Source organism: Equus przewalskii, chromosome 20 (genome assembly GCF_037783145.1).
Source record: "Equus przewalskii isolate Varuska chromosome 20, EquPr2, whole genome shotgun sequence".
In the NCBI taxonomy this organism is placed as follows: domain Eukaryota; kingdom Metazoa; phylum Chordata; class Mammalia; order Perissodactyla; family Equidae; genus Equus; species Equus przewalskii.
In genome coordinates, this window is record NC_091850.1 from 27,385,925 (window position 1) to 27,400,849 (window position 14,925).

Below are 14,925 nucleotides of genomic sequence, written 5' to 3' on the forward strand. Positions count from 1 at the left end.
GTCACTTCAAATCCCATTCCTTCTAAAGAACATGATTATAGTAACAATGGATTGACTGTTCTGGATTACTTTTCTAAACATCAGCTTAGTACCTCAGGGTTTTTCCATGTCAAGGTCCTATTGGACAATCTCCGTTCGTACTCTGTTCTCTGTGGAACCAGGCGTATCTACTTCTTCATGTTTGCCTGAGAAATTTGAAGATAATCCAATTAGAGATTATGTATAATCCGGGCCCAAAATAGGATTTCTCTGGTTTTATACTGCTGTCATCACATCACTTCAGAGAATCTCAGAATTGCAATGAATCTCTTTGGAGATGATGAAACCCTCTCATGCGCCTCCATCACAACTCTACCTACTGAGAATCTGTGGTTAGTTCTATCATCTTCATTGTCTTGAACTTCATTACCTCCCAAGGCCTCTTAACGCATGGGTTGGAATGTTCTTTCTTATCATGAAATAAAATCTCCCTTTCAAATATCCCGTCAGGATTCCTTATTGATCCTTAGAAGAAAACAAGGATTAAAATACTTCCCCATGACAGCAGGTCTCCCGCTTTTGGAGTGGCCAGCAGCTTCCCTGACAACACCACCCAAACTAAGATGTTCATATTGTTCTCTATTTATACCCTTGATGTCTCCTTCAAAGTGCTTATCACAGTTTCAATTGTTATTTGTATGTCTTTTTTACAAATGACAATTTGTAAAATTAGAGAATGTTAGCTCTAAGAGGGGCCACATGGACCTGTCTTAGTTATGGCTGTACCCCCAGCACCTGGCATCAAAGCTGGCGCATCGTTGGCACTCACTGAATACATAAGTGCATGTTTTCAGATATTTAAAAATAGCTGATATTCTCTTCTTAGCCTTCTGTGACCTGACCATATATCTTCAGTTCTTCTGACAGTTTTCAAATTGCAAAGCCCAGAGAGCAAGCAGGTAACAAATTTCTGTGAAAAGGGCTGGAATAAAGAAATAGGAATTGGAGAGTTTGTGGAACTGGCCAGAGTACATGCTTTGCCCCAAGACTCTCAAATTCAAAATATTTTAACCACTATGATTGTTGAGCATAACATGTCTGTGGCTGGATTGGGCCTGCAGGCCACCATTTTGCAAGCCTTCTTTCAATCCTTCTTCCTTGAACATAGTTTCCAGATCCCTCATTCTCCTCCCCTGGAAATATTCCAGTGTCAGTGTCCCTCTTAAAGTTTGCTTAATTGACCGGGAGTCACAGCACCTGGGGCCCGGGGCACATGGGACTGTTAGAGCAAATGGCTCTCCGAGCAGCCCAGAAAGCCTGAGGTCTCTCAACAGATGTCCCACATTGTTGTTGGCTCCAAATGAGTTTGCAGTCAATACGTCTTTTTTTACCATGAGCTGCTGACAAGCCACTTAATGATAATAATATTTATGAAACAGCCTAAACAAAGATCTCTGGCTTTGGAAGAATTCAGACCATACATTTCTTGATGACGTTTTCCTTCAACACGAGTCTTGACAAGAACAGGATTCCCCAGTTGTCCCGATCTCCCACAGACAGATGAGTTCCAAGCAACCAATCCAATTACAAAGGAATAATCCAGTCAGTTGTTCTTCCTCACCAATGTAATTAAATTAGGCCAGTAGTTCCCACACCTGGCTGCATACTAGAATCATCTCTGGCCTCATCCCTGGAGATTCTGACTGACTAAGTCTGGAGCACCAGAAATCTGTACTATCAACAAATTCCTTAGATAATATGACACATCCAAGGACCTGAATTTGCGAACCATTGTCTGTACTAGCAGCATCAGTATTACTTGCAAATTCTTGAAACTTTGGAAGTGAGGTCCTCTAAGTGACAGACGTATCCTAAAATTTGACAGCCACTGATCTAAATCAGGGTTGGTAAACTTATTGAAGAGCCAGACAGCAAATATTTTAGGCTTTGTGGGCGAAGAGGCAAAATTGAGAATATCATGTCAGTACTTACATAACTGTTTAAAACGTAGCCATTTGTTGTGGGTTAAATGGTGGCCTGCTCTTCCCTCTCTCCAGAGAACATATATGATGTCCTAATCTCCAGTTCCTCAGAATACAGCCTTGTTTGGAAATAGGGTCTTTGCAGAGGTAATCAAGTTAAGAGGAGGTCATTAGGGTGGGCCCTAATCCAATGTGACTGGTGTCCTTATAAAAAGGGGAAATTTGGACACAGAGAGGAAAACATAGAGGGAAGACGATGTAAAGACACAGAAGAATGCCATCTACAAGCCAAAGAATGCCTCAAGCTACCATAAACAAGGAGTAAGGCATGGAACAGAGTCTCCCTCACAGCTCTCAGGAGGAGCCAACCCTGCTAACACCTTGATTTGGGACTTAGCCTCCAAAACTGTAAGACAATAAATCTGTTGTTTGAGCCATTCAGTTTGCGGTTTATTATGGCAGCCCTAGAAAACTAATATACCATTGAAAATGTGAAAACAATTCTTAGCTCAAGGGCCATACAAAAATAGGCGGGCAGCAAGAGAGATATGGCCCATGGGCCATATCTAATCTATGTCCAACCATATTGGCTAAACATTTTGGCAATTGACCCATTGTTTATAATCTCATAGCAGACCCAGTGTTCAGTGCTCAAGTCCCACTCCAATATTACCTCTTGGAGAGGTTTTCCCTGACTGCCATGTAATGTTGATCCTGTTCTTCAGGGGCCTTGTCAGCCTTGCTCACCCCTATATCTTTAGAACCTGACACATATCAACTTTCAACAATTATTCAATGAATGAGTGAATTTAAGACAGATAATCAGAAGTTCTTTCAGATGGAAGAGACTATAGATTTCATTAATCACAGTCCTTCAGTTCTCAGAGAGGCAACTTATATCCAGGGGGTCTTACTGATTGCCCAAAGTGACCTGGCTGAAAACCTTGAGTTAAAATCTACTTGTCAATACTCCCAAACTTAGAGCCTGTTCATCACACCATTCCACCTCTTAAACATCCATCAGCTTATCCTGAAACCTTGGCACTTAAGACACAACATGTTATCCACATTTTTACACGAGAGATCTGCAAATAAGAAGGGATGTCAGGAACTTAGGTGTGGTTAGCACCTGGCCATACAGCAGCCACAGGCGGATAGAGCAGGAGACATACCAGAACATTTACTGAGAAAAACTTTGTGGTAAACATTTACCAGAGTTACCAAGCTCTCATCCTTTTCTGTAACACACCCTGATTTCATTTGGGGAAATCAACTCTTTTCCATGGTGTATAGCCGTGGAAGGAGGTAATTCCTAGAGCTTACCTTCCAACTGCAAAGAGAAAGACCAATTTGTACAATATCTGCTCACAACTGCAGTCAGGGGCCTGTATATGGGCTAGGGTCACTCAATGGGACATCATCTCCCAGACTTTGTAACTCCCAGGTGACACAGGATACAGTGTATTAGTTACCGATTGCTGTGTCAAATGACCACAAATTTAGTGTCTTAAAACAACATGTGTTTATTTGTTCATAGTTGTATAGGTCAGAATTCTGGGATGCTATGGCTGGGTTCTTTGATCAGGGTCTGTGATGGTTCGTTTTATGTGTCAACTTCACTGGGCTAAGGGATGCCCATATAGATGGTAAAACATTATTTCTGGGTGTGTCTGTGAGGGTGTTTCTGGAAGAGATTAGCATTTGAATCAGTAGACTGAGTAAAGAAGATGGCCCTCACCAATGTGGGAGGATATCATGCAATGGAGGGCTTGAATAGAACCAAAAAGGGGCAAATTTGCTCTCTGCTTGATCCATCTTCTTCTGCCCTTGGACAATGGTGCTCCTGGTTCTTGGGCCTTCACACTCAGACTAGGATTATGCTATTGGCCTCCTGATTCTCAGGCCTTTAGACTCAGACTGAATTACACCACTGGTTTTCCTGGGTCTCCAGTTTGCAGCTGGCAGATCATGAAACTTCTCAGCCTCCATAATCGTGTAAGCTAACTCCTAAAATAAATCTCCTCTTATATATATCTATGTATATCCTATTGGTTCTCTTTCTTTGGAGAACCCTGACCAATACAGAATCTCACAAGATGTTGGCCAGCTGTGTTCTTATCTGACACAACTCTTCCAAGCTCATTCCTGTCATTAGTAGAATTCAGCTCCTTGCAGTGGTAGGACTAATGTCCTTCTTGCCTTTTTTTTTTTTTAAGGAAGATTAGCCCTGAGCTAACATCTGCTGCCAATCCTCCTCTTTTTTGCTGAGGAAGACTGGCCCTGAGCTAACATCCATGCCTATCTTTCTCTACTTTATATGGGACACCACCACAACATGGCTTGACAAGCAGTGCCATATCCGCACCCGGGATCCGAACCGGTGAACCCCTGGCCGCTGAAGCGGAACGTGTGCACTTAACCGCTGCACCACTGGGCTGGCCCCACTTCTTTCCTTTTTGGCTGCTGGCAGAGGGTCACTCTCAGCTCCTTGCAGCTATTTTGTGGTCCTGCAATATGGCCGCTTCCATCGTCAAAGACAGAAATGGCACATAGCATCCTTCTGATGCTTTGAATCTCTCTGACTTCCTCTCCTGCCTTCTTCTTCCACCTTAAAGGGCTCATATGATTAGATTAGGCCTATCCTGATAATCTCCATATCTTAAGCTCAATTGACTTTGGACTTTATACCCACAAAATCCTTTCATATCGGTACCTAGATTAGTGTTCTGTTGAATAAGCAGGGGACAGGAATCTTGGGTCATCTGTAGAATTCTGCCTACCAAGGTAGGGAACACCTGAGGGTCATCTTCATTGCAGAGGCAGCAGTGGTGGTAACATCCCAGCCACTCAGTTCCTGGTAGGAGACAGAGACAATTGCTTTGTTTCCTACTGCCTGCTTCCCAGGGCTATCATGTTTCCTTGGTTCCTATCATTCCCGAGCTTGGTCTCCCAGATTCTCACCAAATCTGATGACTCTTACTATAAATAAATAAACCTTCATTTTCCTGACATTAGCCAAAGCCTGCTTCTGTTGCTTACAAGCAAGAAACCTGATTGTCTCAAGCTCTAATAAACGTCCGGCAATTCACCACAAAACAGGGATTCTTATGGAATCCCTTAGGGAGGACTGTGGTAGAGTAGGAAAGATCAGAGGTGCACGGAGAACTTTGTCAAACCACATACATCCAATCCCCAAAATCTCACACGCCGGTTTGAAATATCCAGTTCTACCAAACCATAGGAAATCAACCATTGTTTTACTTAAACAAAGGTAGTCAGTTGTCTATACGATAAAAATAAATTAACTGGTTAATTTAAACAAAGACTTATTCTAATTTTTTTATTTGAAAAGAATAGACTAGCTAGAGGCTGAAGTTAAACTAGCATTGGTTGAAAAGTGAAAAATCTGTCAAAAAATCTTTTGACCTCATGTAGTTGTTATAGTAAAGTTAAATTTACGTTTTCCTAAACCTAACAAATTCTTCCCAAAGACTCAGCCAGACGACTCACTCCTCAAGGTTCAGATTTCGTACTGGAGCTTGCATGCAAGGTTACCTTTTAATACAAAAGCTAATATGGGCAGGGTTTCCCGTGTGGTTTCAATGGAAGCATATGTATCAACAGATCCCTTTCTAGTAATAGTTTCCTCCCAGGGATTTCTTTGTTCTATGGGGTGAAAAGACTTGGCCTGCTCATTTGAATCTGGTCACAAGAGCCCCATCTGTCACCTTCCAACCTAGGTAAACCTTCTGAACCCAGACAAATCCAAGGAGTAAAACTGCCCCAGACTGGACAGTGTGACTGGCCTAGGTAGGCGCGGCCAAGCAGCCCAAGTTGCACAGAAGAGGGACAATAAAGCAGCTCCCCTCCCCTTGAACCTTGAATTTGTTAATAGACGGCAACATTTATGTGGAAAAACGCGTTTGCGCCAGCCTCCTTGAGCGGCGCTGCGACAGCTCTTTCTTTTTGGAAAAAGCATCGCAAGGTGAGGAATGGCTGGCACTGGGCAGAACGTGCTATATATTTCCACAGTCTACTCCAGCATAAACAGACCATGCTCATCAGTTAGCCAAGAACCAGGAACTCTCCTCCTTGGGGAAGACAAAGACCACATCAAGGGAAATTAGAAAACAGATGAGCGCATAATTTGTGCCCATCTTTGTCCTCTCCCTCCCCTTCCATACCCAGGGCTCTCACTTTCCTCTGCAGAGCTTTGGGCACCCTAGAACATGATGCTTAGCATTTAGCTCCAGGAGGTGGTGTTCTGTACCTCTGAGGCAACCTTGGTTTTTTAGGAGCAGGTGGGAAAAGTGAAGGAGACATTTCCTATTCCGAGCTGTTGATCAGTGAATGTGAGGAACATTTGAGCAGTACAGAGATGAAGCATTCAGACTCTGGAGCCTGGAATCTAGCTCCATCACTAAATTTGTCAGGGAAAGTGCTATAATTAACAACATAAACCCCTAAATCTCAGAGACTAAACAACCCAGGTTTACTGCTCACCGAGGTCACTGTACAGTTGCTTTTGGCTGAGAGGCTCTGCTCCATGCAGTTATTCAGGGACTCAGGCTCACTGCACGCCATGGCCCTGTCATCACCCAGGGCTTTGGAGTCAGCAGGTGAGGGAAGAGTGATCATGGTCTGGAGATGTGTATATCATCCCCACCCACTAGCCATAGACCAGCACTCACTTACATGGGCTCATCTATCTGCAAGGGAGGCTGGCAAATGTAGTTTAGCTGCTTGCTCAGAGGGAAAAGGAAAACAGTTTGGTGAACAATTACCCAGTCTCTGTCATAGCTGCTTATTTAAGAAAATTCCTGTGTTTTATGTTTTAGCTTTTCCTCTGTCAATTGGGTGTATTAGTTAGGATTCTCCAGAGAAACAGAGCATATATATGTGTGTATATAGAGAGAGACAGAGACAAACACACACACAGAAATTGATTGATTTTAAGGAATTGGCTCATGTGATTGTTGAAGCTGGCAAGTCAGAAATCTGCAGGGCAGATGAGCAGGCAAGAGCTCATTTTACAGCTACAGCCTGAGTCTGAAGGCAGTCTGGAGGCAAAACTCCTTCTTCCTTGGAGAATCTCAGAATTTTAAGGCCTTCAACTGATTGGATGAGTCCCATCCTGTTATGGAGGTACTCTGCTTTACTCAAAGTCTACTGATTTAAATGTTAACCTCATCTAAAAAACACCTTCAAAGCAACATCTAGACTAGCATGTGACCAGATATCTGGGTATCAAGGCCCAGCCAAGTTAATACATTAAGTTAACCATTACAATGAGTACAAGTTAGTATTATAAAGCACCCAGGACCATGCCTGGTGCCTAGAAAGCTCTCTGTAAATATTAGTATACTGTCACTACTGTTAATTATCATCATTACTACTACAAATTGAGGCCTAAACACTGCACCATAGCAGCACCACCACCCTGGTATCTCTCCCCAGCTACTCCATCAAACCATCTAGGGAGTGATTGACTTAGAAAGGGCTTATCTTACCTAGACAAATATTTTCTCTATTTTTTTTTTTCAAAGCACCATCCCATCTACTATCTCACTGGGTCCTTATCTCAAACCTACGAAGTGAGTGGGCAGGGCAAAAATTATTCCTACTGTTCTTATTTTAGACCTGAGGTTCAGAGAGTGTGGCTGCCCTCTCACCCACACTTCCTAATCCATATCCTGTCCCACCCTCCAGATTCTGTTCTAGGAGAGCCACCCTTGCCCTGTGCGGGAGATGCCTTTCTTCCAACCTCATCTAAAATATGTAATATTCCCATAGAAGTAATAAGGTAAAAAATGAGTACTGGGTAGGGTTAATTGAAATACTCCTATTAATGCTACCTTCAAGTGCTCCATGAATTAAATAGGTTTTTGTAGATAGATCTTGGGGAACCTAACTCAACATATAAAACATTTAAACTATTATTTCCACAGGAAAACAAGCTCCACAATTCAAGAAGTAAACATATGAATGAACTTTTGGAATATGTCTCTGTTTATAAGAGGGGATTTCCTGCGCGAGTGCTGACACCAGGACTGGCCTTAGGCACAGCTGGGAGGCTGTCAGAGTTTGTCTTTGCTCTCCTTCCCATTCCCTGTGTTCCGGGGCTCACGCTTCAGTAGCCGATCTGTTTTCTTCATCATTGCTTCTACTAAATAAATAGGACAGAAGCAGAAGCCAAAAGTCTGGCTATCTGACTTGGCTCTGCCCTAACCAGTCGTGTGACCTCAGATAAGTCTTTTTACTCTGGTTTCCTTGACTGCAAATCAAGGGGGTTAGATGAACTCACAGTAGGTCACATTTCAGCCACATCATTTCTCGGTGTACTCTGTGTCACCCCTCCACAGGGTCTGATAGCTGCCTGATAACTGAGACACACACAGCTCAGCTTCCTCTCATCCTACAGAGGGGTTTTGAAGTCTCTAAGAGGGATTATAAGGACCCCAAAGCTTTCAACATACAAAGAAATTCGTTGCTAATAGTGGGAGTTCAAACACAGAGCCACTCTATTGGAGAAATCTTTGAGGACCATGGGCCCCAGTCTTTGCCCCTTAAATCCTATCATTTGGGAAACAGCATATTCTCCACCCTCTCACCAGCCAGCCTGGGATTATGTACCCAGCCACTCATAGCTAGAGAGAGAATGTTTATGCAGGCTGGAATGATCGGGGTAACTGGAGCCATGTGGAGTTCAGTTGGAGATAGTCATTCAATCACAGATATTGTCCCTCAAAACCCAAATTCCTTAGAGGGCAAATTGTTTCAGCTGCCTGAGCTGGTGCCTTTACAACGCAGTTGGTGCAGAGCCTCCTGCCTAGCGAGAAGCACGATCCCCTCTCCCCAAGGACATTGGTGACCCCCACAGAACCTTTTCTCCCTGACCTGCATGCTGGCCAACCATGCTCTTCTGAAACTAGATACTGTGAGGCCAGACCTGTGCATAGCAAAAGAGGCCGCTCCAGCTCACTAATCCAATGAAAGGACAGCTTTACACAGGGCACATAGCGTTCCACTCAGCCCATAATGCCTGCATGTGTCTGGGGGCGGCATTGCTGTTAAAGACCCAAGACAAATCTAAGCCTGCTGAACAGTCCACCCACTCTTGTCAACCCTCAGCAAAATAAGTCATACAATGTGATACAACACAGGCCTGATAGTCCTGAGACCTAGGGTTTGGTCCAGTTTCTGTAACTCACTTGACAGGTGATCTTGAACAAGTCATTTAAATTCTGTGGGAACTTCTGGCTTTAGGATTCTATCAATAGGACCACATATTACCACAGAGTGATGACATTTGCCACTTTCACTATTTTCTCTCCAAAAGAAGAATGTTAAAAACAAAAGAAAACAAACATCAGACACCTTTAACGTGCCAGTATAATCTTTCAATCCTCCCATCAACCCATTGAGGCAAGTATTATTATCCTCATTTCCCAGATGAGGAAACAAGGTTTCAGGGAGGTTTAGTAGCTTGTATGGACTGAACTGTACCCCCTCTCCCCCAAATTCATAAATTGAAGCTCTAACCCCCAATGTGGCTGTACTTGGAGATAGGGTCTTTAGAAGGTAATTAAGGTTAGTTGAGGTCATGAGGGTAGGGCCGTAATCCCATAGAACTGGTGGCCTTATAAGAAGAGAAAGAGAGCCCCCACCACCACATGCACAGAAGAAAGGCCAGGTGAGCACACAGTGAGACAGCACCCGGCATGGCAATGCTCAAAAAATGTGTGTGACTGATGACTTCGTGACTTTCATTTGGACCTGAAGAGTGAACTTGAACCTCCAAACAGTCTCCAGGCTCAGGAAATTTGAGAACACGTTTTAATCTACTATTACTTAATGAAGATCTCACTCCATACCGCAGTTTTAAGAATGGCAGACATAAACCGTTCAACTAGAACTGGAAAATGACAAATTCCTGGGATGGTAACTTTTAAAATTGTCCATCAGTTTTAAGTCTAAACTTTCTCTGATGTTAGTTCCAGGGTGGCACTGCCATTAACCCTGAGATAATCAACAAAAAGCAGACTTCACTGGTTTACAACTTCTACCGTCACTCGTTCTATTTATTTTTATCACACTCTTCTTTGGTCAAGGTACAGAATAACTCAGGCTACCATTTATGTTATAATACACAAAATTTATATACCTAAACATCCTGACAATCTCCAGATTGCTGGGGCGGGGGGGAGAAAAAGAAAGGTACAAAATAGTGTGCATTAAAAGCTACCATCTATTTAAAAAATTGAAAAAGTTACACATATATGTAAGTATTCATGCATGTACATATGCATGTATTTGCCTGTACCTGCACAAAATATCCTTGAAAGGTTGCACCAAAAACACTGATAACATTAGTTTTCTCTGTGGAGGAGAAGTTGAAGAATAGGGAGAGGGAGGGAAGAGAGACTTGAAAAAATATTTTGTGTGTTTTTTTAATTATTATCTACTATTCTATTGAAGTAAAGTGTGCAAATCTTAAGTGAACAGCTCAATGAATTTTTACACATGTATCCACTCATATAACCATAATCCTGATCAAAATACAGAACATTTCAAGAACCCTAGAAGACACTCCTTGCTCCCATTCAGTCAATACCCAGCTCCCAAACACAACCACCCCTCTGACCTGGATCATAATATAAACAGATTAATACAGAATGTAATCTGTCATGTGTGGCTTCTTTTGTTGGGCATTAAGTCTATGAGATTCATCCATGTTATTGCGTATGTCAGTTTTTTCCTTACTGTGTAGTATTCCATCGTATGATTGAATACACCACAGTTTGTGTATATACCACTGTAGATGGACATGGAGTTGTTTTCAGTTTGGGGATATTATGAATAAAACCTGCTAGGAGTATTATGGTTGTATTCTACAGGTCTTTCAGTGGACTTACAAGTAGTCACTTCTGAGGAATTGCTGTTCACGAGATAAAGGTGTATTTAGGTTTAGTAGATATTTCCAAGCAGCTTTCCCAAGTGTTTGTACTGACTTAAACTCCATCATCTGTGTGAGAGATCTAGTTAGTTGCTCCACATCTTTGCCAACATTTGGTATTGTCAAAGGGAGACTTTTAGCAAGAATCTTTTCACTATATATCTTTCTGCACCTTTTGATTTTAAAATATGTGTACATATTGCCTATTCATAATTAAGTAAATAAAAATATTACATGAACACATAACAAAAAATGAAAGACACAAGCTAGTAAAAATGATTTCATTTATCTTTCCTTATACTAAGGAAATTATACTTTCATTTGTATTTTCCTTATACTCCAGGTACTAAGTGCAGAAAGAAAATCAATGCAATGATGTTTCCAGAGTGTTTAAACATTCACCAGTTGTCTTAAAAAAGACCCACAAACTTCCAGAGAAAAGAGAGAAGAAAAAGGACAAATGCCAAGCTTGCTAGCAAAACAAATATGCCATGAAAAAGCTCCATACAGAATTTTCAACCAAGAGGTCCTAATAACATAAAATGCTAGTGCATTGTATCCTCAACAAATTCCATCTCTTTTCCATATTTTGGTCTTGTTATCACTTCATTTCCTCATCCATAAAATGGAGATGCATTGTTATCCAAAGTACTTCTTCAATGTGTTGAGCACCTTCTCCATGCCAGCCGTATTGACATTTGACACAAAAAGGCAAATAAGACACAGTCCTTGCTCTGGAGCATCTTGCAACTCCAGTGAGGGAGAAAGACATGTAAAACAATAATGAGAGTGTGATAAGTGTCATAACCCAGATATGCCATGGGTGCCGAGGGAGCAAAGGAAACTCAGCTCAACCAGATGTGTGGGGCAGAAAGATTACCAGAGAAAACTTGGTTAGGCTGAGTCAAATGGAGAAGGAGGAAGAGCATTCCGGGCAGACAGGACAGCATATGCAAAGGCATGGAAGCAAAAACAGCAGACAGCTTTAGAAATTTTAGTGCTGCTGTATGATTGGAATAAGATGTTTCAGGTGGAAACCGAAATTAGGGAAGGCTAGAGAGGTAGGTCAGGGAAAGAGCATTACAGCCCTTGCATCCTAAGCTAGGAAATTTTAATTTTATCCTGGAAGCTTTGGTAGACTACGGAATATTTTAAGCAGAGGAGTAATCTGATTTTCATAAGGAACAGATTAAAGGTTTTTCTTATGCTGTTCATTTAGACAGAGAACCAGAAGGGAAAAAAGAAGTAAGGAAAGAAGAAACAGGAAAAGGAGGAGTCGATAGAAAGAAAGCAAGAAAAGTAAAGAGAAAAAGAGAAGGAATGGGACCCTTTTTTTAAATTGTTAAAAACATAGGAGAATATTTTCATGACTTTGGAGCAGGCAAAAACTCTTAAAGAAGACATAAAAACATTAAATATAAAATTGATAAATTGAATAATAGTAACATTAAGAGCACCTGTTCATCAGAAGATATCATTAAGAGAATTAAAAGGAAACCCCACAGTGGAAAAGATATTTGCGATAGGTACATCTGACAAATGATATGTACCTCAATAAGAAAATGACAGACAACCCAAAAGGAAAACGGGTAGACAACTCACAAAATACGCTATCCAAATAAGTAATAAGCATACGAAAGATTCTCAGCTCCATTAGCCATTAGGGAAATGCAAATTAAAACCACATGAAACACTATTACACATCCACCAGAATGGCTAAAACGACAAAGTCCATTTTCAGAATCTACTAAAGCTGAATATACATTCCCTACGACTTGTTAATTCTACTCCGAGGTATACATCCTAGAAGGTAGTAGGATATTCACAACAGCACTATTTATAATAGCCAAACACTAAAAACTACCCAAATACCCTTAATAGTTGAATGGAAGAATAATTCGTGGTATATTCACAAAAATGTGATACTATAGAGCAATGAGAATAAATGATCTACAAGAACATGCAAAAATATGGATGAATCTCATAAACATAATAATGTTAAAATAAGCCAGGCACAAAAGAGTACATCCTGTACAATTCCACTTGTATAAAGTGCAAAAACAGGCAAAATTAATCTACGTTGTTGGGATCAGGATGGAAGTTACGTCTGGGAAGGGTAACACTTAAACTCCAGGAAAGCAGGCAGGATTTGTAGACAGAAAATAAATTTAGAATTCTGAGTCAGACACAAGATTTTTTAAGGTTTTTATGCAAGATTTAAGTTTCTAGCTTGTTACCACAACAATTAATGGGGACATTAATAAGATGACTATCTAACAGAGAGGATTTGGGGTGCAGATAGAGCCCAAGGGATGACACGAAAATGTACCTCTCCTCTCAAGAGCCACAGAATCTAAAATTTCCAAAGCAGCTCATTCCTTTGGATTAACAACTTCCCTCTCCAGACAGAACAGAAGAGAAGCAGGGGTATGGCACCTCTGGTGCAATGCGGACCTTTTCCCTTATGTATCTATAGAGAACAGTATCTGATCAAGAGAGTCCAGCAGAGCCCTGTGACTTGTCTTCTGTAAGTGGTTCTGGGAATCCCAGTGGGTTGTCAGCATAAGAAAGGCAGAAACCCCCTGAGACAAGAGAAATGCCAAGGCCCTTAGCAGACCACGGCTCTTGTGAAACTACACTGTTGGAAGTGGCTACAGGAAGCCCTAATGGGAGAAACCACAGAAGTCTTAGAAGGTAGTGCCCATAAAAGTAAAATCTAGAAGCAATCCTCTCTGCCACCTCCAAAGCTGCTGCATCACCAAGAAGTCTCTTCCAGGAGGCATTGGTGTGAACAGTAGAATGGAGGGTTAGACCAGAGAAGCCCCACTGACCCGAGATCTTTGACACTATTACCATCCTGGCTGAGTCATCCTCAGCATCCAAAGAAAGACTACATAGAGATACCCAGATCTTGAACACCTACTTCCCTGTGGAGGAGGATAACCATTGTTCATCAGGAAATAGGGTGACACTGGAGGCTCAGAAATTCTGCATAAAGTCTCCAGGTAGCAAGAGACCAACTATCCCAACTTCCAGTGGAGAGGCAACCTGGAAAGGCTGGGTGACATCAGTCTTCTTCAAGCTCTTTCGACCATGATCCACAAAAAGAAATGCATTTTACGTTGAAGCCCAATACATACGTACACCAAATCTAACTTGTCCTCAGCTGCAATATACATCATTTTACACTAAGAAAGAAAAAAAAGTTGTCTATTATAAAAATCATCCTGATTTCAGAGATCTATAATGAAAAAATAAGTATGGCTTAGAATGGATGGAATACACAGAAAGTTCCATGTAACAATACTAACCTTTATTATATGCAATCTACTTTGATATTTACCACTCTGTTCAATTCTATTTAATGTCATTTCTCCCCAAAACACTAGTAATGACCCATTAAAAAATCCATTAATGGGTTGCAACATGAAATTTGAAGAACACTGGATTAGAATTAAGGTATAGGACTTCTAGATACTTTTACCGAGAACTCCAAAGAGCTGAAATGAATCTACTGCAGGACAACTGAAGCCAAGTGGTAGCAACTGTATAGTAGGTCAGTACACATCTCTGGACTGAATTGCTAGAAATCTGAGGTGGATCAGTGTGTAGACATTGCTATGGGAATAATTCAAGACACTGGTGCTGTGGATGCACACTGCTATAATTAAGCCATGAGACATGTCAGCCAGGGCATTTCTGAGGGCTGATTCCTGCATGCCTCCTGTATGTTGTAAGGTATGTGTCCAAAATTAGAGTGACCAAAAGCCCCCAAAAAAGTGCAATAATCCTTCCCGGCAACACCCCTGCCTGGGGTGTTAAGCTACTATTTATAAACCTGGCTTAAGAGGGAAAATACCCTAACTTCTGTTTTACAAGTCGCTACAGATCCAAGTGTAATGGCCAATCAGAACGCTACTTTGGTGCCATAGTTTTCCTCATATTTTGGAGTCACATCTGTTCCATTCAATGAGAGGCTGGGAAGAAATTCTCTGGTTGGGCAATGCT